Here is a 26,523-nt window from a genome sequence, read left to right as displayed (position 1 = left end):
CGAACCGTGTGGTTCTGGGGCTCTGATGCGCCCCAAAGAAGGGAATGGGCCCTATCCTGAGGTTGATACCACCCTTTTGGCGGCTTTTTGGGGAGGATCTAATGGAAAATTGCTTCTTTCTCCCTAAGCCCACCCAGCCCCCTGACCTTTCTCCACCCAGAGACATCCTTCAAGCACCTATGACAAGCTTAAAGTAATAATAATTAGCACTTTAGAGTTCTTTAGTGATAGCTGGCCTTCAAGGCAACATTGTGAAGTAGGTGGAGTTACCCTGGCCCCATTTTACCAATGAGTAAACTGAGGCTCAGCTTAACTGGGCCAACTCAGAGAGGGCTTCCTTCACCCTGTCCTCCTCTCCCAGGCTCTTCCTACTATGAGCGCTCACGGCTTGCAGCCCTCCATTTGTACGTTTACTTCTTTACTATCTGTCCTTGGGCTCCATGAAGGCAGGTACAGTGCTCAGCGCCCACACTTGTGGAATGCCTAGACGTGGCTGGGAGACAACAAGCAGATATGGAACAATCAAAACTCCGCCTGTCCTGGACCACCCACCTACAAGTCCATCCCCTGGAGGGCCAGGCAGCTGGCGGGCCTGCGGGAGTCAGGAAGCTGCAAGAAGCCATCAATGCAGGGTCATTGTCTTGTGCCCTTCTGAATCTTTCATTTGGAGGCGGACAGTGAAGGAAGGGGGCTGAAGTGGCCCATCTTGCAGCAGAGGGCAACCCCTAAAAACAGTTTAGAGCACCTGGGTTCCCAGGCAAGAGGATGAGCAGGGGCCCAGTGCCCCTTAAGCCAGTTAGAGCACCTGGGTTCCGAGACAAGAGCCTGAGCAGGAACCCAGTGCCCCTTCATTGCCCATCTCCACATTCCCCTTCTCAGCTTCCCATGTTTTCTTTGCTCTGTTAAAAATAAATGAAGACACAGAATCGGGGGAAATATTTGCAAATCATGTATCTAATAAGGGTCTAGTGTCCACAATATATAAAGAACTCTTACAATTCAAAAATAACAAGGCAAATAAGCCAATTTAAAAACAGGCAAGGTGTCTGAGTAGATATTTCTCCAAAGACAATCTACAAGTGGCCAATAAGCACATGAAAAGATGCTCTCAACCTCACTAATCTTTAGGGAACTGTAAATCAAGACCGCAATACAACCTCACACTCACAAGGAAGGCTATAATAAAAAAGATGGACAAAAGTATCTATACATAGAGGGTTCTGGAAAGAAAAGAACACTAGGCTGCACTGCTCAAAGACCACAGCCACATCTGGCATCTGTCGTAGTTAGGGTAATGGTAGGGAGCTGGGAGAGGATAGGGTAGAAATGACCCAGTTGAGGGCAGAGGCAGCAGAAAACTCCCACCCCTGTCTGAATTGCTCTCTAAAAATAGACTGCAATAAATGGAGCCAAAAGAATTCCCCCAGCCCAGCTGTTGGAGCACTCTGAACACAAGCTTTGACAGCCTCACCATCCGGATTGTCCAAGAATTTCAGGCACTTCTCCAGGCCCAGGGCCCTGCCGCCCAGCAGGATGGTCTTGGGGACATTGTCTCGGCTGGGATTTAGAAGGGGATTGAATTTCCCTGTTAGCATTTGGAATACCAGATGACGGACTCTCTGGAAACCAAATGCATCTTGATTCTCTTGTTTTATCTTTCTGCAAAGTGTGCCTCTTGCTCCTGCTCTGCTAACTGCCTTGCAGATTAATAATTTAGGGAACTGTGAGCAGAAGCAAGAAAAGTTCCAGCCTAGAGAGGCAGAGAAGGCCAATTTTTCTGCAGAAATGACCAGACTGGTCAGAATCCCTGCATGTACCATTAGGACAAATTGCTTAGCTTTCTGAGTCTCAGTTTCTGCAACTGTAAAGAGTGGCTCAGCAGCCACCTCTACCCCAGCTAATTCACCTTGCTGTTTAATTTAATTTAGCAAGCATTAATTAGTATTTACTCTGAGGCCTCAGTGGGGAAACACTGCTGTGACAAGTATTCCTCAGTACGGTGTCATGGCAGTGGAGGAAAGAGCCTGTAATTCTGCCCCAGGAGAGGCTCTAATGGGGGGACATTTTGGGTTGGACCTTGAGGGATGAATAGGGTCCCATGTATGGGGTCAAAGGATGCAAAAGTCATGGAAATGTTTAGTTCCACTGTATCAACCCAGGTTTTAGTCCTGAGCTGCTTGCCTTGGCCCATTTCACGTGCTACAACCCGACTTTATCTCTATGCTACCCGACTTCTGACAGCCTCCAGTCTTTCCACAGCCTCCCCGCTTTCCTCCAGCAGGATGTGTGGCACTCTCCCAAAGCCCAGCCTTTGCAGCCCCTCTCTCCAAGTTGTCAGGATCAAGCCCAGCCTCTCTGCACAGCCAGCCTCGTGGCCTGTGTAGCCTGGTTCATCTCTCCAGCCCTTACCTCTCCTCCTGCCCACTCTATGCCTGCCACACCTCCAGCAATACTAAGCTTCTTTCAGTTCCCCACACTCCCCACTGTGCCTGGCTCACAGCTAGGACCTTGGTTTTCAGCTTCCTATGTCACTGCTCCCAGAAAGACACCCATGACCAGCCCCTAGTCCAAGTCAGAAACTCCTCTTACATGGCATAAGGTTACACCGCACCTGCTCGCTTATACCAGTGAGCTGTATTCCAACTGCCAGGGCTGGTTCTATGTCCTTCCCTGCAGCAGCCCCTGTGCCGACAGTGGAGCCTGGTGCACAGAAGGTCTTCAACAGCTGAATAAGGTTGGTAAACCATGGCTTGAGAGCCAAGTCCAGCCTGCTGCCTGTTTTTTAAAAATAAAGGTTTACTGGAACACAGCCACGCTCATCCACTTATGTATTGTCAATGGCTTCTTCGGGACTATGATGATGAAGTTAAACAGTTACAAAAGAGACACATGACCTGCAAAACAAACAATATTATGCAGCCCTTCTCTGAAATAAATGAAGCTCTCCTGAGGGAGTCTTACGTTGGCTTCAACTACCCTGGCAAATCCCCTGCGTGTTCAGCCAGACACCCCGTGCAAGAGCAGAATCCAAACATCATGGGGGAAGACAGTGACTGAAATGATAGGGCTGGGCCAGATGATCCTCAGACAAGATGGCCACAAGATGGGGTGCACTGTTGAGAATGAATCCTACAGCGCCGCCTGCCCGTGTGCACATAGACACATAGAGGCATGCCCAAGGATATTAATTATTTGAAAAAGCAGAACTCAGGGGAGGTAACATGCAATGCCTCTCAATGCGGACTGGTTAAGTAAATTGTATTACACCCATCAATGGAGTCCCATGTTAAAAAGATGGCAGCAGCATCCTGCATACTTATAGGAAAAGATCTGAGACACAACACTGTGATAGAAAGTCCAGAAAAATGTGAAGTGTACTTATAAAAGAATCTACAGAACACTAGTATGCTTATATAAGATTGTATAATCATAGATTACTTCTTAAAAGAGACCCAAGAGACAGGTACCAGTGCTTGCCTCTGGGAAGGGAAACTGAGAGGTTCCAGAAATTCATGGAGAAGGCCTCTGCCCACTAGGCTTCAGATCTAGGTGGGACAGGGGTGGGGAGGAGAATGAAGAACTTTTCACTCTATGAACACTTAGAGTTTTCAAAATTTTAGGCCGGGCATGGTGGCTCGCGCCTGTAATCCCAACACTTTGGGAGGCTGAGGTAGGTGGATCACTTGAGGTCAGGAGTTCAAGACTAGCCTGGCCAACATGGTGAAACCCTGTCTCTACAAAAATATAAAAATTAGCCAGGCATGGTGGCAGGTGCCTGTAGTCCCAGCTACTCGGGAGGCTGAGGCAGGAGAATTGCTTGAACCTGGGAGGCAGAGGTCGCAGTGAGCCGAGATTGTCCCATTGCACTCCAGCCTGGGAGACAGAGCGAGACTCTGTAACCTCCCCTGCCAAAAAAGAATTTTTAAACAAGTGTTTGTTACTTTTAAAAAAGCCAGTTATGGGCCAGGTGTGGTGGCTCACCCAAAGTCAGGAGTTCAAGACCAGCCTGGCCAACATGGTGAAACCCCGTCTCTACTAAAAATACAAAAATTAGCCAGGCGTGGTGGTGGGTGCCTGTAATCCTAGCTACTCGTGAGGCTGAGGCAAGAGAATCGCTTGAACACGGGAGGTGGAGGTTGCAGTGAACCAAGATCATGCCACTGCACTCCAGCCTTGACAACAGGGTAAGACTCCATCTCAAAAAAAAAAAAACAAAAAAAAAAAAACGACCAGTTATGGATTGGACTGGAACCAATACAATTTGTGTGTGTGTGTGTGTGCCAGTGAAGCCTGGGCAACATGTCGAAATCCCATCTCTACAAAAACACAGAAAAATTAGCTAGGCATGGTGGCATGTGCCTGTAGTCGCAGCTACTCAGGAGGCTGAGGTGGGAGGATCACCTGAGCATAGGAAGGTCAAGGGTGTGGTGAGCGGTGATTGTGCCACTGCATTCCTGCCTGGATGACAGACTGAGATCCTGTCGCAAAAAAAAAAAAAAAAAAAAAAAAACGCCAGTGAAGTGAGGAAATCAAGGGACTGAAGGTCTTCTGACATCTTCTAGGAGGCTCTGAAGTCCACCAGAGCTAGTCCACAAAGACCCCAAATGCTTGATGGTACTTAAGCCACCTCTTGGGCTACTCCAGGTTCCTCATCATTCAAGCAGGTTGTGTCTTACTGACAACCATAAAAATCAGTAAGAGTTGTGCTGTAGCACATTTTGAGCTTCCGCTCACTGTCTGTTAACCACCGCTATGTTACCATTCATCTTACGAAATGAGCATTCCCCATCACAGCTAGCATGCTGGGTCTGCGAGGGAGCTCTGTGGCCGCCACTCAGCCCCAAATCCTCATTTCACAGACAGGGAAACTGAAGTCCAGAGAGGTGGAGGGATGTGTCCCAGATAAACACTGACACTGACCCGAGGCTTCATGCCACACTGGCAACCACAATACGGCACCCAGCCTGGACAATACAGCACCCAGCCTGGACAATACAGTACCCACCTGGACAATACAGCACCCAGCCTGGGTGGGCGAGTTTTAAGACCACACTATTCTCACCCAGATATGGAATAGAACCTATTCCTATGACTGTTAGATGCAGTAAAAAGCCAGAGACAGCTGCATGGAACACAGCACTCTGTAGAGTGGCACCTCAGGGAAGCCAGTCCGTCCCCCAGAACAGAAATGTTTCCAGATAAATAAAGCTGTTCTTATCAAGTGCCAAATTATCTTTAAAATTCCAACCATTTTCCACAGAAACCACTTGTGAATTTGGGACGTGCCGTATCTTACTAAACAAAGTAAATGGAATGAACTAGGGATCGCTGGAGGTGGTGTAGGGTTGTCCACCCTGACCTAGGTCTGTGGCCCGGGTTTCCTGCGTGATACTGAACTGCTCAGGCACCACCTGTATTGTAATCCAGCTCCTGCCTGTCTTTCCAGCCTCATTCCCAGCTGTGATCCCTACAACACAGCCACTCCCAGAATGCACCCTGCACTTCCCGGCCCCAGTGCCTTTGTTTATCCTGTTCCTACTTCCTGGGTTGTTGCTCCATCTGATTGGCAATGTCTTATTCAATCTTCAAAGCCCAGTTCAAATGTCTCTTTCTCTTTAAGGCCTCCCCTAATCCCTCTACCCCCAGGCAGAGCAATAACCCCTTACTTAAGATTGTGGGCACCTCGAAGGTAAGGACCATTGCTCTCCGTGCACCTTCCCAGTGGTGGGGCCCAGACACTGCCACTGTCCTGTGTAACTGGCCTGGTTCCAGACAGCTACCATAGCCCTAGGGGAATTCATCCCAACCACAATGGTACTTGGGTTGGCCAAGACCCCAACTATGACGAAGATTAAAGCAGCCTTACCCCACTTACCCTGATGTGATTATTAGGCATTGCATGCCTATATCAAAATATCTCCTGTGACCCATAAATATATACACCTACTGTGCACCCACAAAAATCAAAAATTAAATAAACAAAGTGGCCTTAATGATAAAGTCTGAAGGAGCCACCAACACCCAGTGCTGCCCACCCATTGTTCAGATGAGGCAGCTGAGGCTCACAGAAGCAGGGAGCACTTTCCCAAGTCACACTGGGACACATCCAAGAACTGGTTATCTGGCTTCCTTTCCCCAGCTCCTTCTGCACTGCTAAGACCTAAGACCCGTGTGGTTTGAGGTGTCAGGAGGCTCTGTTTTCTTGTGGTCTTTAGATGAATAAAAATTAGACGCAGCTGTTATGGTGCCATTAGTTGACAAATGGACTCACACAGGCTGAGGATGCATGGGAAAGACGCTGAGGGAGGGGCTGCAATAAAGAACCACACGGCTAGGACACAGCGTCCCACGCAAGGAGAAACGAAACCCAGCATGGGTACAGATGGCTCTGCCAGGGCTCTGAGGAGCCTGGCACATGATGGGTGCTTGGTGGTTGGTGAGGGTTTTCTTTAGCACACAAAACAGCCAGGAATGGTCACCTCCTCCAAGAAGCCCTCCAAGCCTGGATCCCCAGAGCACTCCATGATTCTAGGTCCTCAGTGACCAGTGCAATCCCTGCCACACAGGGAATGCTGGTCTGTTGTAAACATGAAAGAAGGTGGTGAGAATATGCTTGTCACATCCCTCATCAGTCTGGCTGCTCCTGTGGGCACACCCCATCCCTCCTGGTCCCCCTGCAGAGCCCAGCTAGGTGAGCTGGACTGCCTGTCCCAAATCCAGGGGCAGGGCCTGCAGAGAACAGTCCTGTGGTATCCGAAGGGCAGCTACTTGAGTTATGGGTCTCTATTCGAGTGGAAGGGAAATGGCCATTTGCCAGCTTTCCTGCAGGATTCAAGGAGCAAGACAACTTCAGGAGGAAATTCCACTGAGCTGCTGCCTCCATTGGTAGAGGACTTTTCCCTAAACTCCCCCCCACCACACTGCCATCACCCTTCTCATTCAGGTGCCTGCCAGCCCCCGCCGACAATCAAAAATACCCCCACTTCAGCCCTTCATACTCATTCCTCCTTCCCTGGTAGGTGGCACAGGGAGCCACAGCAGCACCCTCAGGGAGTGATGACACTTATGCTAGGTGGGCTTGGACCCCTGGGGCACAGCTCCTGGAACAGGGCTCCAGGCCCCTGCAGGTGTTGCCCCTGAGCTCTCTGTACCCCAGATGGAAGAGGCAGGCCTCTGGGCAGCAGGCCCAGCAGATATCCCAGCCGCGCCATGTGACCTCACACAGTTACTATGCTTCCCAGGGCCTCAGCATCTTCAGCCTCAAAGTGGGGATGGTGCCACCTTCCTTGCAGGCTCAGTGTGAAGCTTGGCAATGACACCCATGACTGCCTAGCCAGGGCTGGGTACACAGCAGCCCTTCAGAGACTGCAGGTTCCTCCCCTTGCTTCACTGTGGCCCTGGCACCTTGCACAGGGGCTAAAGTGCAAGAGGAGCCAAGGTATGCTGAGTGAATAAGCGCCCTTTCCAGCCATAGGCTGCATCCCACAATAGGGATGCTCATGGCTTATGGAGGCTCCATGTTCTGGAGCATGATCTTGAATCTTGGGCAAGTGGTTTGGTCTTCCTAAGCCTCCTTTCCCAACTCTCTGCCTCTTCTTGACTCTTCCTGCAGCTTCCTCTCACAGGGCACACAGTCTGGGTCAGGCACTTTACAGAAGCGCCCACACTTAATCCTCAACAACCTTCCATTTTACAGATATACAGACTCAGAGAGGTTGAATAACTTATGTAAGGCCACACAGCTAGTGCCTGGCTGAATCAGGGATTTGAGCCCAGATCCATTTGGTCTCCAAACCATGAACTTAACCATGAAGCTCCACAGTCCCTCTTCCCCCATATCCAAGGTTCTTATTGAATGCAGGTTCTGTGCTAAATGCACGACAGGTCATCTCATTTAAGGTTCACAATGGAACTCTAAGGTAGGGACTATTCTATCTGCCCATCCAGAAAAAGAAACCAAGGCTCAGAAAGGTTAAGGAATTTGTTTAAGGGCAAACAGCTAATGAGGGATAAGAACCCAGGACTGAGTCCCAAGTTCATTCTTACAACACTATTCCATTTGACCTTCAAGGCCCAGGAGGAAGACCTCTGTGGGGAGAAAGTCTCCGTCTTGGCTGATATGTGAGTAACCAAAGCAACCTTGGCATCTGCCCCCCAGGGGCCTGCAGAGGCAGACTCCTGCACCAGCTCCCTTCTTGGCTGTATAGCCTTGGGCGTCACTTCTCTGAGCCTCAGTTTCCTTCTCTGTGAAAAGGAACTGAATAATAATCCATGTCTCTGAAGTTGCTGAAAAGAATTTAGTGAGCCATCTGGTGCTGGGCCTCAGCGGTGCTCTGCTTACACCCAGCCTGCTCCCTGAACCCCACTCCCAGACTGTATACCACTCCCCGCTCCCTTTGCTGCACTCTCCTCCTGGGGTCTGCCCTGGCCCTCTGGAAGGGAGTGACGCTGGGGAAAAGCAGGAGGGGGGCAGCAGTGGCCGCCCCAGGAGGGACTCTGCTAGCCCTGCTGAGTGTGCCCTGCTGAGCGTACCCCACAAGTCCAGGTGGGGTCACAGCGGGGGAGCAGTCCTTGCCTTTTCCCCACCTTTTCCCCAGCTGCCTGCGCCTCGCCATTCCTCACTCAAGAAAGCACATCCTCCGGTGGAGCCAACACTTACAGGGCCCCTTGCAGATCCCCCGGGAGCCTGGGACCAGGGCAGAATTGGGTTCTGCAGCTTCTAAGCCCTGCCCTCAGGTCTAGAGTCTGGGAGAGAGACAGACCTCATACGTGAAGCGCTCTAAGACAATACACATACGCTCTGTCACTTCTTCCTTGGGACCTTCCTGAACCTTCATCCACATTCTCTCTGTCTCATCGATTTGCTTTAAAGCCCATCTCACAGTCCATCATTATCTGGCTTAATCACTTGTGTACCCACTGTCACTTCCACCAGAATGTAGCTCTGCAACTTTGTTCACTTGCCATTGTATCCCCTGCCTCTAGATGGTGCCTGGTCTATAGCAGGTGCTCAATAAATGTCTGCTGGACAGGCAAATCATGTTGATCCAGATTCACTTTGGTTCAGGGACCACCCACAGGGCTAAGGCAGGTCTCCTTCCCTCTCTCCATGCTCATCCTTGTCTCAATCTCAGCAATGCCCTGCACCCCACCCCTCTTTATACCATACAGAGATTCGGGAAGGGCAGGAAATGGTTTTTCAAAATCACTTGATTCTCATCTCTAGTGTGCTAGGGGAGCCCAGTATTTAAAGGAACCCATCAGCTAAAGATTTTATTTAAAAGGAGGCGTCAGGCTGGGCATGGCGGCTCACGCCTGTAATCCCGGCACTTTGGGAGGCTGAGGCAGGCAGATTGCTTGAGCCCAGGAGTTAGAGACTAGCCTGGGCAACATGGCGAAACCTCATCTCTACTAAAAATATAAAAATTAGCTGGGTGTGGTGGCACATGCCTGTGGTCCCATCTACTAGGGAGGTTGACATGGGAGGATCACCTGAGCCCAGGAGTTTAAGGCTACAGTGAGCCATGATTGCACCACTGCACTCCAGCCTGGGCAACAGTGTAAAATCCTGTCTCAAGAGGAAGGAAAAAAGCGCCATCCCTTTGGCAAAATGAATGGCCATCCTTGATATACTTGGGTTTATTTCCTGGTAGCTTTACCAAAACTGGGGCTTATCTGCATATGAAAATGGGTGGAGAAACTGAGGGAATCTAGAAAAAAATATAAACAGAAAGCTGCACGGGCTTGCCCTCCTTCAGAACATCTCACCTGGATGTCACTAGCTTAGACGCCGTGGCAGGGCCGGGGCTGCATTCCTGGTAGCTGTTGGGGAGACAGTCTGCTGCCTTTTACGTAGTGAGTTCACACCAAAGAACAGCTCCCAAGGGAGTGCAGGGCCTCTGCTGTAATGAATAGATACGTTGATTTATAATAAGTGCTGGGGTCACCTGTTTTGTAAATGGATGCCATTAATTGCTCCTAAATCAACAGTGTCTCCTAAGTGAGTTAAACATTCCCCTTTGCAGTCTTCTTTATGTTACTGATTTAAACACCTTCTTTTGTCCCAGTGGAAGGAAGACCTGACCCAACTCCACTGATTCAGAATTAATGGAGGCAGGACATGTGAGACGTGTGATTCACTGTTTGAATACATCTGTCACTGAGAATGTGTGCATTCCTGAATGTGCTCAACAACTTCCCAGCATACCTTCCCACCTACTATGTGTTAGGCACTAGGCATCTCAGAGGCTGCAGATGTGGGCCCTACCCTCAGGAAACTCACTTGGGTATGGGGAGTGAAAATAATTCACAATTGGCGTCAGCCACATTCCTGCATGAGTTCATGTAATCCTGACAGCAATTCTACAAGGTGCAGATTGTTTTCTGATTTATCACAGATGCCTTGAAGCCTAGAGAAGGTAAGTAATTTGCCCTAAGACACACAGCCCATATGTGATGAAGCTGGGATTAGAGCCCAGTAGGCCAACACTTAGCCTGTGTTTCTTGCACTCCAACAGTTGTCCTCAAAGTGGGGTCCTAGAAACAGCAGCAGCAGCAGCCTCAGCTGGGAATCATTTGAAATGCAAATTCTCACCCTCCAGATGATTGTAATACCGGCTGCAGTTTAAGAATCTTTGCACGGGGCCAGGCGTGGTGGCTGACGCCTGTAATCCCAGCACTTTGGGAGGCTGAGGTGGATGGATCACATGGTCAGGAGTTCGAGACAAGCCTGGCCAATATGGTGAAACTCCATCTCTACTGAAAAAATAAAAAACTACAAAAATTAGCCAGGCGTGGGGTGGCGCCTGTAATCCCAGCTACTTGGGAGGCTGAGGCAGGAGAATTGCTTGAACCCAGGAGGTGGAGGTTGCAGTAAGCAGAGATTGCACCACTGCACTCCAGCCTGGGCAATAGAGTGAAACTCGGTCTCAAAAAAAAAAAAATTTTTTTTTTTGCATGACAGGAAGCCACTAAATGCAGTAATAGGAGCAACCTGGTAGAGAGGCAGGAATGACTGCTACCTGGTGGAGCAGTCATTCAGGGAAGGCTTCCTGTAGGAGTTGATGCCTCTCTTGGGATCTGTGGCATGAATGGGAATTCACTGGGTGGCCCAGCAGGAGAAAGGCATTGCGGGTACATGAAGTGGCAAGGGCAAAGGCTTGGTGAACTTGGGAAAATATTCCTGTAGTTCTGCATCTACATGGGGCATGAGGTGTGGGGACGGGTGCGCTGTGAGGCATGAGGCCAGTGGACCGAGCAAAAGCTTCATCCTGTGAGGGTGTAAGCAGGAGTGGGAGTGACCTGGGTTTAGTTTCCCAACAACCACATAGCACCTGTATACATACCAATTACTTAACACTCTTCATTCTATCAAGGAAACTTTATATCTGGTCCATAAGTGCAAAGCCAGCCTCACTAAGCGTAAATTGAATTCTCCCATGAAAATAAATCAACAAAAACAAAACGCTGTTATAAACTCCTGCTTTGATCCTGTTATTAGCCCCATCCCTGAGGCTTGCTGTGTCTTGTTTAGAACAGAGATTAGCAAACACAGAGAATCCACATGACAGGAGGCCGCCAATAAAACAGAAGCATGCTTTTTTACATCCTGATAGGGACTGAGATACAGACATAGCGCTGCATGAAAAAGGTAAGCTGAAGAATGCTGGATTTGGGTTACAGAAAAGGTGGACATGCGCACGCATGCACGTACGCACACACACTCCAAGGTGTCCCTGGACAGCGGTTGTCTCTGGGGAGGGCAACGGGATGTGGAAGGGCGTGACACACAGCTCACTATGTACCCTTCTGTATGTTTAACTGTTGAACCATGTGACTGTATTACTCCCTATATAATCAATACATCGTATTAAGCCTTTGTGGATGATAAAGAGACGTTAAAGGTCTGTCAGCATGCTGACCCTCCTGTCTGATGTCATCAGAAGGGCGGAAAGAGCACTGGAAGGAGAACTCCCTCCCGTGTTCCAGGTGGTATGCTCCGTGTCACCGAGAGCTGAGCCTGTGCCTCACCCGGAATTGTTTCGGGGCCTGGATCTCATACTTCCTGAAACCCTGCTTGGTGGGTAACAAGGATCTAAGAATCCATTTTGCACAACAAGAAACAGCATAGTCAAGCGAAAAATGATTTCCCAGCTACCTGAGGTGTGGGAAGTCAGCCTGGTGCCAGGGGCATGCCAGCGGGGGCTGCCACGTCCTGTTCCACTCTTCCTGGGAACAAGACTTGGCTGCTGCCCCACTGTGTGCCTCCTGAGCTGTGCAGAGAGGAGGAGAAGCACTTGGGCCCAGGAGCACCTTCTGCACAGGGCAGGTGTAAGGGGCTGTACCCATGTTATTTTCTGTAATACTCCCACCACCCCTTCAAGTGGGCCCTCTTAGTCCACAGGAAACAGAGGCACAGAAGGGTTACATGACTCACCTCCAGGCCACTCAGCTGGTGGTGACAGAACTGGGAATCCAACCTGTGTGCCATGCACTGGACAAAGTCTAGGAGCCCCTGAGCCAAGTCAGCCTTTGGCTGGTGTGAGAACCTGACCCCACGAACTAAAAGTGTTCAGCCTTGAGACCCAGACAGACCACTCCAGGCTCCTGGAGTTGATCCACGATGAGCATCCCTCATGCAACACAATCCACAGACAATTGTTTCTCTAGCAATTTCCATAAATAACTGTAATTTATGGGTTAATAGCAAAGATATCAAGGTTTGGAACCTCCTGGAGTGTTAGGAACATGATTTGTAACTACAAACACACAACAATTTGTTCAACATGCCAGCTACATCTTCAGTAATTACTACCCTGGTTAAGGATAATTCCACATTCAATGCCCCGCCATGCCCGGGGAGGGGAGGTCAGGAAGGAGGGGCTGGGATGGGACCTTGGCTGTGTTCTGCTGTGTTCCTCACTTCCTCGAGGCCCTTTCCTCTTCCTAAGAGCCCTCCTGTTCTCTCCCGTTTTGGGCCTCGCCTGGTCCTCCAGGCATTTGGACCTGGTGAGCCTCTCACTGTCCAGCCCTGCCTGCAGGGACCCAAGTAGGGCTGCGTGGATGCTCCTTCCTGGGAGGGGCACTGGGAGCACCTTGACAACCATGGCTGTCTTAGCCGATCCTGCCTCTCTCCCTCAGGAGGCACCCTGCTCCATTACACTCCTTCCCTCTGCACTTCAGTGAGAGGAGCCAATCAATTCCCCCTTCCACTAAGCAGTGTTCAGGTGAGTTTCTGTCAACTGCAACCCAAGTGTCCTGAGAGATCGATGCAGGATGGAGGCTTGCCTCATCTGATGGATGAACAAGGCCCCACAGTACCCACTCTAAGGGCAGCGGAGGGGTGAGGCTTGGCGGGGTCCTGCTTAGGGGGAGTAGGAGCCAGGGTTTGATTCCTGGCTCTGCCACTTCCTAGCTGTGTTGCTCTGGGCAAATCACAGAAACTCTGAACTTCAAATTCCTTCCCTATAGAAGAGGATAATAATATCTACCGCATAGGGTTGAGTCACTGATAAAGTTAGCTATATGAGGTGTCAGACTGTGTGTATGGTATTGCCACATTTGTGTTTAAAAATGGGGGGATAACGTATATTTCTAGGCATTTGCTTATGTATACGTGAAACTGCCTGGAATTGGACATAAGAAACTAATAACACGAGACATCTCTGGGGAGGAGAACCGGCTGCTGGGAGACTAGTGGTTTCGTCACAATTCCCCCATTCCCTTCCACTCCCCAAGTAGAAACAACAGGGGGATCTTTTCACCATATACCCTTTTGTATCTTTTGAAATGTAAATAAACATGTTAGAAATATACACAAAGCTAGAATGAAAAATTACCATTAAAATTATTCTTTATCATAGAGAATTGTGAAGTATGATTGTAGAATTAGCTGTGAAATCTCTCTCTCATACATACATGCTAATGCCAGGCTGACAAAGGACACCCGGAAGAGCCAGCTGTGGAGGACCTGCCTCCCACTGCCTGTCCCCTCTGCAGCAGCTTGGTGAGCCTCAAGCCCACCATGGGGGTGGGAGCTGGGTGAAACCAGCCTGCATCCTCTTCCCCATCTGCACCCTGAGCACTTGCCTCCTGGCATCCCACAAGGGGCCACTGCTGCCTGTTCCATAGATGGGGACACTGAGACCCCAGGTCACAGGCTGCAACTGGAGGTCCCTAGACAGCTCTGGCCCCAGATGGGTTATGTGTGACCTGAGCTGCATTTGGGGCTTCTTGTGAAAGCTGGATGCACTGCTGCATGGGGCCCACATGAGTTCCTCCCTGTTCACCTGGGACTGGTGCTGAGTCACCGTGGTGCCCTGTTAGCAGGTTAAGCACTGTTCTGCCAAAATCCCCCCCATTCTCTTTTGCCCCCCATATTGGAACCCACCATCAGTTGTTCTTTAGCATTTTATCAAACACACTTAAAAAAAATACAGGCCGGTGGTTCTCCAGCTTTTTGGTGTCAGGCTCCCTGTACACTCTTGACTGAGGATCCCAAAATTGTTCATGGGTGTGATATATATTGCCATTTACCATATTAAAAAATTAAAATTAAGACATCACCAACTTTGAGACATCTTTATAGCAAAAGCCTCAGTCTATCTGCCAATATGTCAGGTAGCCTCTAGAATATTCTACAGCACACTTGTGCAAGAATGATGGTGATAAGGCAAACAACAGCTTGTTGTTGTTGTTATTTAAATGGTTTGAACTCCCTGGACCACACTTTGAGAAACATTGCCATTAAAGAAAAAAATGTTCTTAGCCACAACCAATGCCAGCACCCATGCCATTTGCCTGGCCCCTGTGGGTCTAAGCCCTCTTCTAGAAAGAAAGAGAGAGGAACACGCTCTGGATCCTATAGGCAGAACTGACTGGGGGGTCCCCTTTCTAGTCCTGGTGGCTGAGGCTGCATGACCCTGCTCAGCACCACAGCTTGCAGCCCCTAGTACTGACAGGAAAGAGCTGTCTGCCTGTGGTGGGGCTGTTGTTGGTCACTTCAGGGGACCTGAACAAAACAGCATCAGCACCCATGTGCTGTGTGCCTGCCATGTGCCAGACACTGGAGGAAACTGAGGCTGTTTGAGAAATCACTAGTCCAAACATTCCCAGCTTGCAAGAGACAGTGGCAAGGTACTGGCCCAGGTACCCCTGTTCTGAGGCTGCAGAGGGAGGCCCTGGCCATGCTAACCAATCTTCAGCAAGGTGCAGTTGTCTGCCCTCTCTGGGTGCTTGTGTGTTGGATGGAGGGTGAGGAGTGCTAAGGCTCACTGGGGGCTCCTGCAGGCCTTCCCCACTGTAACTCACTTGCACCCGCCTCTCCTATGAGACAGGGACTTTATGGCCGGCATTCCACTGGCCGCAGCTGCATAACCCAGACCTGAACTCGGGTGCTCCAGCTCCAGCATCTAAGGCCTATCCTCGGCAAAGGAGGGTTTCACCCAACCTTCCCCAGTTTGGGCACGGTGGCAAATTTAGATCAGATTAAAAAGACAGTTCAGGGCACAGCTGGTAGAGCAGTCCTCGGAGGGGATGAAAGGTGGCATGGTGACAACTGCAGTCTGAGTGCCAGTTTGGGATTGGGTGAGGAGCAGGGGGAAGCATGGCTCACTCCTGGCCTGACCAAAACGATCCTCAGCCCCACCTCTCACTGGGTTGGTCCTGGCAGGTCCAGCCCACCCACCACCTGTCACCCTGCTGGAGAACTGCAGCCTGGCCTTCCCAACCCCGAGACAGAGTGGCCAGGATGAAGTGATGTCCCAGCTTTGAGCAGGGTGCCCAGAGGGGTGATGAGCCAGCCCCTGGAGCCCACTCAGCCCCCATTCCACCTTCTTGGCTCAGCTCCTTCAGGGACGCCTGGGCTGACCTCACAGGCCCGGCTGGGCAATTCCTCCCAGCACCTGGGTGATGCTGTTCAGGGGACAATTTCCCTTTCCCTCTCCTCTCTGGACAGCTCCATGAGGATAAGAATAAGGTTGTCTGACATACCCCACTTATGCCCAGCTCCAGCATGAAGCCTGGCACAACTACCTGCTGGAGAAATATTTGTGGATGAAATGAATATGCCCAGCTCATGTGTGTCCCTGTCCCCAAATTCACATGTCTTTAAAAATAAAGCACCCACCTTCAAGGGGGTAGGCACAAAGATAAGGGCCTTTCATACTTCATTCTGAGGGATAGTAACATGGTAAACAGATGGTCTGCACAGAGCTGTCCTGACCCAAGGTATAGAGAGCCAGAAAAAACTGGAACTGAGATGGGGAGCCAGGCCTTCTCTAAGTCAGGCCATCCTGCAGCCCCCAAGGTCAGGCCCATGGTCCAGTTCTCTCTGAAATTCACCAGGCTGAGTCTAACTCAAGCCACTCACATGGATCGGGAAAGGTGTTTGGAGTTTCCTTTCCCCTAGGGTTACCAGCAGAGTCCCTGGAGGGAGATTCTAGACAACTGAGCACAGGAGGACCACAGGGAGATAGGGAGGAGACCCCATGCCTTTGCTAGTGAGCATCCTCAAGTCTAGTTTCACCATCCACATGTAGGGCCCCTGTGTAAATTTGTAAAAGGCGCCCTCTTCTGGTGGATACAGCCCCAAAGGACCATGGCTTAGCTAGCAAGAGTGCCGCTGTTCCTCTGCTAACTGCCCTCGTGAAGAGCACAATCTGAACATCTGTACATTTGGGAGTGCCTGGAGTTCTACCACACAGGGTGACAGTGACTCTGTGTACCTGCCACCCTCCCAAGGCCAACAGTAAATGCTGCTCCTCCTTTCAGGGGGCTGGGAGGCCTAAGGGCCATGCATGCACAACCTGTAGCCACATGGAACCATCTGCTGCCTTCCTGGGGAAAGATAAAGCCCCACCCCTCAGCCCCCTACAAGATTTACTTGAACAAAGGTAAGTCGCTTACAGGTCCAGAAGTCACAAGATCAAGAGAGAACATGTTAGCCAGACTTAGCACTGCCTTCAGCTGCCTCCCAGTGCACTATTAAAACTTTTAAAGCAATTACATTTTTTTTTTTTTTTTTTTTGAGACCGAGTCTCGCTCTGTCGCCCAGGCTGGAGTGCAGTGGCCGGATCTCAGCTCACTGCAAGCTCTGCCTCCCAGGTTCACGCCATTCTCCTGCCTCAGCCTCCCGAGTAGCTGGGACTACAGGCGGCTGCCACCTCGCCCAGCTAGTTTTTTGTATTTTTTAGTAGAGACGGGGTTTCACCATGTTAGCCAGGATGGTCTTGATCTCCTGACCTCGTGATCCGCCCGTCTCGGCCTCCCAAAGTGCTGGGATTACAGGCTTGAGCCACCGCGCCCGGCCTGCCTGCAATTACATTTTTAAGTAGTTAAATTTTTCAGGAAATCAAGACCCCATCCCCACATCACAGGCCTTAGCCCAAGTAGGCTAAGTGAGGTATGGCTTGCTTCGGTCTTCCCTCGGCCCTCTCACTGAGGCTGCCACACACGCTGGGCTCCCACACTGAGTCAGGAGCCCAGAGAAGGCCAGGGCTGGCTCAAGGTCACCCAATGGCCAGCTGGCAGCCAGGCTGGGCCTGAGTCAGGTCCCCAGGCCCCACCCTTGCTCTAGACCCAGATCTGCTGGAGCCTGGGGGTGGGGAAGCTGGTCTCCAACTTGGGCCTTCACTGGGCACAGAGACACCGTTCTTTACTGCTCAACAATCCCCCCACCACCACCGTTTGCTCTGTGCCAGGCTGCAGCCTTCCTTAAGTCCTGCTGACAAGGAAAATCTGGTGCCAGCACCCACAAATATGTGTGACTTCTGGAGGGAGGCAGCAGCCTGGGTTCCCCAGCCCAGAGTGGGTGGATTTAAAGGACGGGTGGCAGGGGGGGTCACTAGATAGGGGGTCACCAAACTGCCCAAATATGTCTGGGGTGGAGGGTGATAAACGTTTATATGTTTCTGACCAGATACCCGAAAAATGCTTTCCATGTTTGTTCTGGGAGGGGGTGGGGCACATACATAGTCTCCACTGCATATTCTTTTATAATGTTTAACATTTTCATCATGGGCCTGTATTTCCTAAGCAAATATTAAATTCATAGATTTAAACCCATACATAAATGGCCCAGGCAGAAAAGCAAGAGACAGGAGCTCAGAATTTCAGAAGATGAAGGGACCCCAGACATTGACCTTCTCTGTAAACATGAAAGCTAGGGTTGACTGAGTGCCCATGGGCTTTGCCTGTTGGCCCATGTTTTTGTTTTGTTTTGTTTTGTTTTGTTTTGTTTCTTTTGAGATGGAGTCTCACTCTGTCGTCCAGGCTGGAGTGAGTTGGCGCGATCTCGGCTCACTGCAAGCTCTGCCTCCCGGGTTCACGCCATTCTCCCACCTCAGCCTCCTGAGTAGCTGGGACTACAGGTGCCCACCACCACGCCCAGCTAATTTTTTTAATTTTTAGTAGAGGTGGGGTTTCACCATTCACAGGATGGTCTCGATCTCCTGACCTCATGATCCACCCGCCTTGGCCTCCCAAAGTGCTGCGATTGCAGGTGTGAGCCACCGTGCCTGGCCATTGTTGGGCCATGTTTTTAAAGCCCTTCTTTACCATCTCATTTCAGCCTGAGTGACCTGAGGAGGGAAATGCTATTACTGACATCTTCCCTGCTACAAACGAGGAAATGAAGCAAGGTCGCCATAGACTGGACCACCGAGTCCAAGTCATACCCACCGGCCAAGGCTGACAGCATGCTACAGGGAGGGCTACGTCACAGGCTGGGCTGGGACCTGAGGCTCTGGATCCTGCTCTTTGTCCTCACTTTTCCCCCAGAGGCCTAGAGTTCCCTGGAGCCCCAGGTAGCGGCAGCCCTGTGCCAGAGGGAATGTGCCTCGTCAGACAACTGAGAGCTCCCAGACAACAACTGAGAGTTCCCCGGGGGCCAGGAGCAGAGCCTGCAGCTTCCTCAGGGTCACACAGGCACACTACTGAGATGCAGGTGGCCATCCTCAGCCCCTCTGTGAGCCTCAGTTTCCTTATCTATGAAACAGGTGAATCTTTCCTACCTTGGAAGGCAGGAGTAATGATGGCCCTGGATGAGGTATCTGACACACAGAGGTGCTCAGCACGCACTCATTCCCTTCCCTTCTCCCCTGCCTGGTGAACCTGAGAGTGGGAGGTCCGTCCTCTCCTGGCTGCGTCCTGCCAGGCCAGGCATGGGGCACTGCCTGCGGAAAGGCACCAGGGTCTGGGGGCACGCTAACGGCTGGCAGTGACCCTCCCACCCAGGGGCACATACTAGGCACTGAATAGGACGAGGAGCTGGGACGGGAACCGGGCGGGCACGGTGCCAGTGCACATATGTGAGCTCATGTGTGCTCCCCACAGGAGATCGAGACCCGGTAGGGGCTTGCTGTGGGCTGTGGCATCTCCCAGATCTCAGCTGCCCCAACAGACCAAGATAGAAGGAGCTTGGGAGGGGACATTTTACTTTCCAGCTAGAGACACTAATAGTGGGGCTGGTCCATCCCACCCTTCCCTTACCTTGGTCCAGTGCTGTGGGTGGACAAATAGCCGCAGCCTGGCCGGCTTCTCAGGCCTCTTCTGCTGCCCACACAGATGAGCTCCCTCAGCCCTCCCCCAGCTGGTGCTGCGGCCAGTGCGGGTCATAAACCCTGAGCCCCTGCTTAATCCGCCAGCTCCCGAGTCAGCGCCAGCCAGACACGTGACACTGCAGCCTCACAGACCTGTTTGGCAGGAGCAGCAGCTGGTCCCGATGGGGGTGGGGAGGGCTGTCTGCCTCACCCTCCGGCCGTCCCTACCACCTCCCAGCCCACAGCCTGCAGTTGGGCCCCTGCCAGCCTTGTAGCGAGAGGTATGGTACGTGCTGGGGGCAGTGCAGGTAGGGAAAAGAACACAGTTCTCACCAAATGGTGCCGGGCCACCTGGGAATGGGTATATGTGTGCACATGGGGCCATGCATATGCACACATGTATGTGTGTCAGAGAAAGAGAGACCATAGATGAAAATCTATTCCAGGAGGATTAAAGACCTAATGTGAAAGGTGAATAAGGAGAATCTTCATGACTACAGGGTAGGAATGAGTTTCTCAAAACACGAAAAATGTTAATAAAGTGAGAAAGTTGACAACTTGAATTAAGAACTCTGAAATTGAGAAGTTTATCCCAAGACCCCGTAAAGAGTGAAAAAGGCAGGCTGGAGGGAGGGAGAAGATATCTACAATGTGGATTAAGTGACAAAGGATTAGAATCTGGAGTACCCAAAGAACTCTCCAAATCATAAAGAAATAAAAAGACATCCCAAGATGGGTGAAAGGCATGAACAGGCACTCCACCAATGATGAAATCCAAACAGCCAAAGGACAAACAAAAGACCCCCAACCTCATCAGGGAGATACAAATTCAAACCACAGCAAGAAACCATTACCCACCCACCAGGTGAGTGAAAACGACAAAGACTGACAATGCCCAGGGCGGGGTTGGGGCAAGGCTGTGTGCTTGCTTTACAGCCAGTATGTGCCCCAGAGACAGCTCATGCCATGTGTGCTGGGACACAGGTTCAAGAGCAACAGCCCCAAACTGAAAACAACCCATGTGGTCCATCACAGTAGACTGCATAAATAAGCTGTGGCCTGTCGATACAATGAAATACTATTTAAAAGGACAGCCGGGCACAGTGGCTCACACCTGTAATCCCAGTGCTTTGGGAGGCCGAGGCAGGCGGATCACTTGAGGTCAGGAGTTTGAGACTAGCTTGGTCAACATGGCAAAACCCCATCTCTACTAAAAATACAAAAAATTAGCTGGGTGTGGTGGTGGGCACCTGTAATGCCAGCTACTGGGGAGGCTGAGGCAGGATAATTACTTGAACCTGGGAAGCGGAGGTTGCTGTGAGCTGAGATTGTGCCTCTGAACTCCAGCCTGGCGACAGAGCAAGACTCTTTCTCAAAAAAATAAAAATAAAAATAAAAGAAAAAGAAAAGAATGAAGAACAACTCATAGCATAGGTGAATCTCGTAGATGCAACTTTGAGCAAAAGGAGCCAGACCTGAACAAACATCCACAGCCTATTTATATTCAGCCAAAAAATAATAAAAATAAAATTATATTGTAAAAAGCTGTTGTATAGGTGGTACAACAGGAAGGGCAAGAGGGATGTTATTAGCACAAAGTCAGGATGACGACAATCTCTGAGGAGTAGACTGGGGAGGGGCACGTGGCAGCTTTGGGCAATGCTCAGTCTCTTGACCCAAGCAGTGGTCACTCATATTCTTCCTTATTTTTCTTTAAGCTATGCATGTTTGTCCTTGCACCTTTCTCTGTGACAGGTGACCACATTTAAAATAGAAAGGTACATGTGATAAGGGTGGGGAAAGGCACAGACCCCAAGCTGTGACTGCAGAGCCACCAGGCAGCGGCATCTGAGCTGGAAGGGCTCATCTTGCTCTCTTACTTCACAGACAAGAACTGACGATCAGAGACAGGAAGGAACTTGCCCAATGTTGCAAAGCAAGTTAGAAGCCAGCAGGGCCAAGACTAGAATCTAGGTTTGGCAAAGCCCAAACCAAGGCTCTCCTCTCTGGTCTCTTTGGAAGAGTTCTTCCATTGCAAATCACATTTAACACCAACTGGAGCAGATGGGTTGATTTTAGCATTTAGCACTGCAAAATTATTCTGTTGGCTTACGTATTGTGGGTCTCTTGCCACTACAATAAAAGCTCCCAGAGGGCATGGTTTTTGGTCTCTTTTGCTCCAGTGGTAATCCCAGCACCAAAAGCAAAATCTGGCACACAGTAGGTGCTCCATAAATATTTGCTGAATGAGTAAATGAATGGAGCTGATGCTTCTATTTGCACTTTGAGATCCCAGAAATCCCTGGTGGCTTCTGTGATATCCCAAAGGAGAAAACAAAAAACAACTGTATGATACTGATACACTTTCACAGAATTATCTTCATAACTGCCTTAAGAGGTGGGTACCATCATCACCCCATTTGAACAAGGAGAAAACAGGGAGGCCTAGTGACTTGTCCAAGGTCATGCACAAAGCTAGGAAGTTGACAGCTGGGATTCGAACCCAGCCCAGCTGTCTTCAAGCACCCCTAGGATCACTGAACTGGAAGCACAGAAAGGCTGAACCCCATCCATGACTCTGAAGCCCCCAAAAGGCTGGCTGGCCCTGGACCACTCCATACACCTAAGCTTACCAGGAACTGTGGAATTTAGGCCCTCTTGTCCTCACCCGCCCTCAACCCTCCTGAGTGCTGGTTCTGACTTCTAAAGTGTTTTCCAGTCTCTTCCAAACTCTCAGCCCCCAGTAAGGAAGTGGGTAGGGATTAGGTCCCCCATGATAAAGATGGGGAAGCTTTGGCTCAGGGAGGGGAAGGGACTTGTCCAGAGTAATAAAGAGTCTGGCTCTCTGACCTAAAGGCCTCCTAAGTTGGAATGACAGACAGAGACCCCAGCTGCTGTTCAAGGATTAGCCATAAGACGCTCGATTTTCTTCCTGGTTCCTTTTATACCAAACCCTCAGGCCACTTGGATGAGCCCCAAACCTGGTCCTAGTTCAGCATCTGGCTGAGCTGAATAATGAAATGTTCCCATAATACTCCTCGGCACTTGGCTTTATTAAAACACATTGGCACTTCTAGCATTGTTACAAACCTGTATTACTATCCTGATAGCTTTCCACCAAGTCCTCGGATTATTGAAAAAACAAAAAATAAATCGTTGGCTCTGGGAGTCTCGGAGCTAAAATGGTCCTTCAGGGTACCTCAGCTAACCGAAATTTGTGAATCCTCCACCTGGCCTCACTCTGCACACCTTTGGTGAGGGGAACTCACTGCCTTTTAAGGCAGCCCGTTCCTTGTTTGGATTCAGCTCAGTCTCAGTCAGGTACAACAAGAACTTATATCAGCCCCTGGCACTAGGGATGAAGTAGTGCCTCAGGCCCCACTCTGCCCTCAGGGAGTTCACAGTCTGGAAGAAGAAATTGTGTAAGCACAACCGGATAAGGCATGACGCAGGCCAGGGTTACCTTCTAAAGAGACAGCAGGTAAGGCCTAAGCTGTGTGTACAGAGGTCATTAGCCCCCACAGCCAGCTTTCTGTGCTGTCACACACAGCACGCAGAGATTTATTTGGGTCAGCTTGGACTCTGTGCACTTGAGTCTGAAGCCCTTCCCAGAGGAATGCCACCCTGAGGGTGTCTGGGTACACAGACTGGTAAACTGCTGGGGCTCTGGGGCAACCGAGCAATGCTGAAAGGACAATCGACAGGGTGCTGCATCCTACATCATTCCAGCTGGCCTGTGGGATTGACACTGTTTTAATATTATGCTTTGAGAACCATCATACAAGGGAATGATGGGTTTGTGGTTTCGCAGATGAAATGGGAAATACATGTGAAAGCCCCTGTGATCGGGTCCAGCATGGAGTAGATGCTTAGAAAAAAATGCTCACTGGGTTTGCACTGCAATCCTGCTGGATTAGAAAGCCATATACACAGTTCTGAGTCACAGTTCTCTAAGTCACTGAGAATTTAGCAGCCTGCTTCCTGCTTTTCCAAGCTGACGCTTGCTATGATGGCCCCACTGAATAGCCCCGAGGCAGGCGGTGAGAGGGAGTCTGGAAGACTGGTGTATGACCAGGGGTCTAAAGTCAGTCCCTACCTGCACCCCGCTTTACACCGCCCTTCTGTTCAGTGATAATGGTATCCCTGCAGGGAAGATTCAGGGACTCAGGGCAGGCTTTGCCAAAGAGGTATCATGGATGAGGATGATGGAGGATGAATGGAGTTTGCCAGGTGGCAGGGGTGGAGTGTTCATACCCACAGGAGCCAAAGCAGGGCAAGGCGGGGCCCAGTGGAAAGGTAGGGGGCTCCAGAAAACGCTGCTCCCACAAGCAGGTTTGCATCTCATTGCATGGTGGTAATGAATGCTGGTCTGAGCTACGGCGGTGGGTGGGACCCCAGTCCACAAGGACCTCATCAACAGAATGGGCTTTTGCCAGCCTCTTGCACTCGAGAAACACTTCCTAATAGGAATGAGCAGCCCTCCACTCCCCACCCACCTAATTATGAGGGGCAGGGGGAGTGATGAGGGCTCTGGCCAACTCTCCCACCAGAGGCCAGATTCAGACTCCCTGACCAGCACAAAGGCAGCTCCAGCTTGCATAGCCCAGAGGTGGGCAGTTAGTCCTACAAGAACAAAGGATGGCTGTGTTCTTGACTGGGGACACTTAGGTGCTTAGGTCCACCCCCTATACCAATGGCTGAAACTGTGTGCAGGAAAGCTGGGGACACAAATGGTCCCAGTTCTTCTGGCGTGGTCTCGGCACTCCCCTCTGGACGATGGGGAAGGGAGCATGACTAAAACCAAGGGTGGTGGTGTGGGGACAGCAGGCATGGGACAGGCAGGGCAGGGCAGGCTGGTCAGCACAGTGGCTGGAAGGGCGAGCTACCATGGCCCTTTAAGCAGCCTTGAAAGAGTGGCAACTCCAGTCACAAGACCCAAGATTACCTAATGTTTGCAAACCGTGCAGGAGACAGTCCCCTGCAGAGGTGAGCACAGGCCCCCTCCCTTGTCCCTTCACTGCAGAGACCTCTGAGGGGACACCGAGTCCTCCGAGCATTCCCCAGGAAGCAGCTCTCTCAGGATGACTGGGTTGCTGGAGAGCTGGGGACAGAGCCCCTCGGCTCTGAATATGCTGTGTGACCTTGGACATGTCCCTGCCTCTCTCTGGCCTCAGTTCTCCACCTCTAACACAGTGGGGTGGCTCCGGGATGCTCCCTCCAGCACTGATGCTTAATGGCTGGGCTGTGGGCATTGTGGCCACCCCAAGTCACCTCTTAGTTTATCTTTTCCTGTGGGGGGTGGGGGGTGGGAGGAGGTGGCACGGCTAAGGCAGTTTCTCTTCTTTACCCTTAAACCTGGCTTCTGAGCTCTAATCGCGCATGGCTTCAGCAGCCTGGCCATCTTGCCAACTGTAATGAGGAGCTCAGCACCATACTGGGAACAGGAGAGGGTGACCAGAAAGCCAATTCCCGTGTCACCTTAATTCAGAGTTGTTCAGAGGGGGCTGCACAGGCCAGTGTGTCTAGTGGAGCCTGACCACAAAATGGAACAGTGGCTCATCAAAGTGCACAACCAGACCCCTGCTCCCAGTCCAGGACAGGTCCCTCCCACCACAGATCACCGGGCATGCTCAGAGAAACACTCACAAAGCTGACCAGGCAGAGCCGACTGCTGTCCTTGTGAGCCTCATCTCCTGGACAGGGCCAGGGGGAGGGGACACCCATTGTCACCTTTCTGCTCCCTTTACTCCAGGAACAGATCAGCTGTGACAGTTGAGAGCTTGGCAATTTAAAGTGACAACTGCCTGACAGAAACATGGGAGGGGAAGTTCCCCAGGACTCTTAGAGGTGGGGAGAAACTTAACTCACCTCTGCCAACCCATCCTGCCCGCTTAGAGCCCAAGGGCAGGTGGTTTTGTAGCGGCAGGTAAGGGGAGGTGTCCCACACTCTAAGACCCTGGCCCAGGAGTGTCCCATCCTCAGCTGGCAGGTGGAACAGGTTTCCAACAACAACCCCCATTACACCTCATCCCCCTGCTGCCTCCTGCCCCCTATAGGTCAGGGTCCAGAGGTCGCCAAGGCTGTTCTGGTCCCCAAGACTGCTCCCTAAGCCAACTCTCCTGGGGGTCTGACCAGGAGAGCTCCCTCCACCCCAAGACTGAGAACCAGTCTCTTCCCCACGTGGTAATGGCAGGAGGGGCTGCCCAAGGTCACATGGGGTTGGGAGACAGGGACAGGGCCAGGTTGGACCCAGCCCTCCAGCCCTGCCAAAGCTTCTCCCTCCCTCCCAAAGCTCGTCCTTGTGGTTCCCAGCGAATTCCTGAGATGCCTCAACCTCCCGCCCGCGGCTCGGGACCCTGGACGCGGTGGCGGGATTTCTCCGCCCGGAGGCAGCATCGGTGGTGGGGGCGGGGTGGGGGTGGGGAAGAGAAGCAGGGTAGTGCGGAGTCGGGGTCTGGGGAATGCTTGCTCGGCGACCCTCGGGGTCTGGATTCACGTACCCTCGCTTCGGGGAGGCAACCAACTGCATTGATGCGGAGATGGAGCACCCCGCCCCCCGCCCGTCCCCCAAGATCGCGCCTTTAGCGTTCTCAAGGTTTCGGGATAAGCCATCTGCATAGCCGCGGAGGTTGGGGCTTCTGCGTCCTCACCGCTCCAGTCCCAGAGAGCGACACCGCAGAGCCCAGCTCAGAAAGCACTGGCTCGCCCCGGCCCCCACTCCCGTGAGCTTGGCGGCCGCTGATCCCCAATCCCACAACCCGGTGCGAAGCCTGGTGCGGGCTTCGCAACTGCGGCCTCGAAATCCCCTCCTGAGCCCCGCTCCACGAAGCTCGCAGCGATCCCCGCGCGCCCCAGGTTCCCGAGAGCCACCCGCGCGTCGGTGCAACCGCGGCCTTGGGGGCGGAGCTGCCGCCCAGGCCTCCCCGCGGAGGGCATTCCCGGCTGCAGCCCCAGCGACCCCCGCCCGGGGCCCCGCACCGCATCG

At 51.5% G+C, this 26,523-nt stretch overlaps 1 protein-coding gene across 3 annotated transcripts in view; it reads right to left on the bottom strand.

Annotated features, from left to right (window-relative positions):
- Positions 1 to 26,523, bottom strand: part of IQSEC1 (IQ motif and Sec7 domain ArfGEF 1) — a 176,658-nt gene that overhangs the window by 71,646 nt on the left and 78,489 nt on the right. The window lies entirely within an intron of this gene.

Source organism: Rhinopithecus bieti, unplaced genomic scaffold (genome assembly GCF_001698545.2).
Source record: "Rhinopithecus bieti isolate Rb0 unplaced genomic scaffold, ASM169854v2 scaffold_83527, whole genome shotgun sequence".
Taxonomy (NCBI): Eukaryota; Metazoa; Chordata; class Mammalia; order Primates; family Cercopithecidae; genus Rhinopithecus; species Rhinopithecus bieti.
Note: the sequence above shows the minus strand (reverse complement) of the source record. Positions and strands in the feature narration are given on the sequence as shown.